This window comes from Sinocyclocheilus anshuiensis, unplaced genomic scaffold (assembly GCF_001515605.1).
Source record: "Sinocyclocheilus anshuiensis isolate Anshui unplaced genomic scaffold, SAMN03320099.WGS_v1.1 scaffold916, whole genome shotgun sequence".
In the NCBI taxonomy this organism is placed as follows: Eukaryota; Metazoa; Chordata; class Actinopteri; order Cypriniformes; family Cyprinidae; genus Sinocyclocheilus; species Sinocyclocheilus anshuiensis.
The window spans coordinates 2,121,487-2,127,131 of NW_015548264.1; positions in this window are offsets into that span (position 1 = coordinate 2,121,487).

Here is a 5,645-nt window from a genome sequence, read left to right on the forward strand (position 1 = left end):
CATACTAAACTTAACTAAACTAACGAAAACTATACAAAATGTAATTAAATTTTTGGTAATTGAAATGAATCTGAAATAATATAAATACCTTAACAACTAACTGCAAAATGTTTAAGCTGAAGTACTAAAATCACTAAAACTGCAAAAAGAAAGCTGTATAGAAATATAAAACACAAAATAAATGACAAAAGCACAAAATTACTGAATATTTTTAAACTAAAAAAAAAAAAAACAACATTCAAAATTGTAATACTATCATAGTATATAAATAATAACATTTCCTCATACAGATGGAGACAATGATTTAATGGATGGTAGGGTGACTAGCAATGACATCACCGCGATCAGCCATAGGCTGAGAGGTATAAAAAGAGGAGCAGCGATGGGAAGGTGTGGTACATTTTCACACTTTTTCACGGCAGTTATGACCGCGCACCACGACTGAACGCATTCATTTCCGAGTGGGCCTGAGATTACGTCAGTGCTGTGTTGGTGGTAAGAGCGCGAGTTAACGTCAAGGACCTTCATTGGCCCGGCCGCAGGTGAGCGACCAATCCTGTTCATGTTTGACGGCTACTTTGAATGATGACATTGTTTAGAGATCTACCAGTGACTCATAATTTCCATCTCCCAGCAGTTCTCCTTTGAAAAAGGGTTGACGTCATCCTCCCACTGACAAAACCGATGCAGGGATTCTTTCTGGGCAATCAAGGGCCTATTTATACACAAACACACCATACATCAAACCACATTGTGTGTGTTATGCAATAAGATGCGGTCACGATCTTATCCAACTGATCAACAACTTTGGTATCAATGGAGAAAAGTGGACGTCACCATTCAAAATCACAACGCCATGGTGACCATGACCGTGACATTTGTTTTGACAATCACTTCCTGTTAAAGCATGCCCACTGCTGTTTCAACCTTTTGCTCTTCCTGTTACGTTAATCATCAGCTCAGCCAGTGACACAGGGACTTCTGATGGGATCGTTCACACTCCTGGACGCTTCCTCCGGATGCTGGTTTCACATGGTGGTTTAGATGTGTTCTACCAGTGTCTAGCACCATTTGAAATCAGTGTTCTTGGGGAGGGAATTGCCACTGGATCACATTTCGCAGCCATGGACGATCCCAAGAGAAGTCAAAAAATAACAAAAAAGGACAAGGAATCTATAATGGGTGGAGTGGCTTTTCAAGAGAAGTGAGGGAAGTGCGTCTATTGAATCACAGGAGAACCAGATAGAGCTCATGGTTTGCCTCAAGCACTTGATGAACTCACTCAGATGTGCTGGAAGTCAAATGAATGCGGTGTGAACAAGCCAGCCCAGTCCCACAAAGAAAATACTGCTGTTTACTGTACAAAAAAAACTAAAACTTAAAAACTTCTGTTCATTTGCCTTAAAATTGGCTGCAAGATATTTAAACTTTTAAATTAAGTTAAAATTGGTTAAATTAAGTCATGACAAATGTTTTTCTACTGCTTTAATTCATGTAAATAATTTAACCAATTTCAACTTCATTTAACTTCGTTATTTTAATATAACATCAAGCTAATTTAATATAACACAAATGAGTTGTAATGACTTAAACTGAGCTTAAGTTGAAGTAGGTGAACATTTTATACACTGCCGTATTTATCCACTAAAACATCAGTGTTAAAAGTTGTTTTGGATGTTTCTGTAAGGCTTGATTATCTTGAGATGATATCTTATGTTTGCATGATGCAATGTCTGTGAATGATGCAGAACATGGAAGTAGGAACAAAAGGAATATGATGCAATATCTTGCATTATAACAGTGTATGAATTTATAAATGTGTGACAGCAATGAGAAATGTTAGTATTTATGTACAATTATAGTATTAATATTTTGAATTCGCTTTTCTAGTTCTTTTAGTTTGTTTTATTAGTTTTTTTTTAATATTGAAAAATATTTTTAGTAATTCAGCTTAATTTAGGTGTAGTAATTCAGCTGAATTTATTTCAGTTAGTCACTAAGGCAACATTTCTAATTTTTAGTAATTTGTTCTAATTAAAGTTTAATATTTTTATTTTTATTTTATTTATTTTATAAGCTTTTTATAGTTTTAGTTCACAATAACACTGGCGTGATGAAATGCCACAGGACCTTAAACTAACTTTAATTCAATTGTAATTTCTAATTTCTCATTAAAATACAACCAAATAACTCGACAAACTTCATCTAGAAAACATGCAATGTTAATTGAATTCTTCAAAATGAGGTTCAAGGATAACCAGGGATTGTTTCCTTGTGGGGAAACAAGCAGGAATCACTTTGCATTAAACAAGTTTTATGATATAGGACTGATTTAATAACTACATTGCTTACAGAGACCATAGGCAAATTATTGTATGAATACGTCGTGAAAGAGTTTGTGTTTGGATTTGCCTACTTATCTTTCTTTATAGGAACTGTGGTGTGCATTTGTTTTTCTCATTCCCTCATTTGAACTGTTAACTTTACCTGAGCGGGCTAGTAAAGAGAGACTGTGTTCTCTGAAGCTCTTTCTCCCTCTCTGGCTGTTCCTGCCCCCATCTCTCCCCACCAAAGGATGACTGATTTCCTCTGGTGCTTAGAGTCCCTTCTGTCATCTAGCACCATTTGAAATCGGTTATAATGACTGGGGATCAATTCTTCGGCTTCCCATTACGCTCAAAGGGCCATCAGTGCCCTTTTCCTACTTCATGTGTGCTCAAGCCTTTGAAGAGGTTATTGCAAAAATACACTGGAAAAATAGAAATAAATGTTTTCTTTTCAGCTGAATATGAGTGAAATTTTAATAAGCTTGGTTGCTATGTTGAGGTACCCTAACTATGTATTCACAACCAAATAAATGAAAATGCTGTAATTAACACTCCACCAGAGAATACCTGCTCCCAAACTGACTTCATCTGCAGATCAATTCTGCCCTCTGTTGGTTGGAAGGAGACACAAGCTAAAAATTCGGCATGTAGCTAATATATGCAGAAAAATTGTGATATAAATAGTTCAGATCATTTTAGGCTGTGGAACTTTTCACAATATGCATTGTTTTAAAGCAGCTTCCCAGCAGGCACACAACGTCATAAGACGTTGATATTTGGTTAATTAATTTTGGTTGCGACGTCGGGTGATCAAAATTCAATGTAAATTCAATGTCTAATGTCAATGTTAAATTGATGTCCGATACCGACGTCAGCTGACGTTGATATTTTGTTGTTTTTAGGTTGTGTAACCAAAATCCAACGTTAAGTAAATGTCAATTTGACGTCAAATATTTACAGAAAATCATTTTGTTAAATGTTTATCATTTCTTAATATCCTAATGCCTTTAGTCACATTTAGCAGTGTTAATTATAGTTCATGTTTATAGTTCAAAAGTGTGGGAATTATTAACACTGGCAATTATTAACCACGATTTCACCATCAAATGTGAATATGAAGTATCCTTCCTGATATTTCGTGGATATGTGCAGAGCCTGGTATTTGGTTCAATTTTATATTTGCTTTATATTTTTTAATGAACATTGTGGGAATGTGTTGACAAACACTAATAAATATTTTTATATTATATTTTAATTATACTTTATACATTATTATTATTATGTGGTGTATAATAATAAAAATGTAACTACAACAGACTAGATTTTTTTTTTTTTTTTTTTGCGTTTTAGTTTTTCTCGAGAAAAAATGTTTATCATTTCTTAATATCCTAATGCCTTTAGTCACATTTAGCAGTGTTAATTATAGTTCATGTTTATAGTTCAAAAGTGTGGGAATTATTAACACTGGCAATTATTAACCACGATTTCACCATCAAATGTGAATATGAAGTATCCTTCCTGATATTTCGTGGATATGTGCAGAGCCTGGTATTTGGTTCAATTTTATATTTGCTTTATATTTTTTAATGAACATTGTGGGAATGTGTTGACAAACACTAATAAATATTTTTATATTATATTTTAATTATACTTTATACATTATTATTATTATGTGGTGTATAATAATAAAAATGTAACTACAACAGACTAGATTTTTTTTTTTTTTTTTTTGCGTTTAAGTTTTCCTCGAGTAATAATAAGCAGGCATTTTACAAAAAAGAAAGAAAAAAAAGGAAGGTTTACTGACTCATAGTTACAAAAAGTTTATTATTTGGGAACTGTCAAGCTTTTCTTTGTGTATTTACAATGCTTGAACTGCCTTTCTAATGAGTAACCATACAGAATAGGCATCATTAGTTTGCAGTAAACAAGCTAAACATTTTCAGCTCTAATGAGGTCTGGACTATTGTGCGAGACAAATTTGCCTTCAAACACAAAGTTCAAAACCAACTGCTCATCTTATCTGACCTTACACAAACTACAGCATATCATCCTTTACTTGTCCTATCTCCACAAACTCAATTAGGCCAGCTTACTTTACCAGATTTGTTCAGTTTTGTAGAATTGGCACGACAACAGTCTATACATCAACCTTACTATATTCAGATGCTATTATTAAAATATTTTAGAAATGAAAGCCCCTAAAAGTCAGCTGTGTTGAGTTAAAAAATAGACTTAAGTATGAGCAGCAGTTTACCATATTTTTTTTAATCTTCAGGCTACATTTTTATCTTCATTAGAAATAGAACAGATATTACCATACAATAACAACCTATAATATCTAAAAGATACAAAAAGTCAAGGGGCTTACAAAAATACATTTATTGTAACGCCCCTGTGGACTGTTTGTTGTGGTTTCTTCCCTTTGTGTTGGTTTAGCCCGTATAATCATTATGAAGGACGTCGATGTGGCAAGCCCGAAGGATGTCGATGTGGCAAGCCCGAAAGACGTTAATGTGGCAAGCCCGAAGCCGAGTATAGCCCAGGGAGGGCTCCTGTTTCCCCGTTAAGCCCACAGAGGGCTCCTGTTTCCCCGTTAAGCCCACGGAGGGCTCCTGAGTCCCCGGCTTCACCATGGCAACCTGAGCCCCGTGTTCCGCCATGGCCTCCTGAGCCCCCTTATCCGCCATGGCCTCCTGAGCCCCCTGATCCGCCATGGCAACCTGAGTCCCCTGTTCCGCCATGGCCTCCCGAGTCCCTCCCCTCCCTCTGTTTCTCCAGCAAGGTTAACTGCTATTAGGTTTAAAAATAAAAAATATTTTAAATTTTAAATGTCATGAGGGATTAATAATAGAATGTATTTAACACAATTATCACCTTCAATTTAATTCTCCTGAAGCAGGTTCCATTAGCATCTAGCATCAACAGAAAAAATAAAATGGCTACTACATGAACTCCACTGGTTTTGTGAAAGAAATGCCAAATTTGTCAACACCGTCAGATGTCACCACCATAAGATTTTGTTTTCCAGTGATATATCAAAATACTTCAATGTGACTCTTGAATAAAAGCTTTATAAACAATAACATACTCACTGTTTGTTGTGTTTGTTTTAATACAGTAATTGACTGATTCAATGTATTTGATAGTTAAAATGCCTACAAATTAAGGTTTTCGTCACCTCCGTCAGATGTGTCCAACTCCGTCAGTTCTGTCACGGAAGCGGAAGTGTTACGTCATTAGTCGCCATCAACCGTGCCCCCTCCTGCTCACTCCTGATTGGCTACGATTTCAGATTTCCGCCATATTCAAAATCCG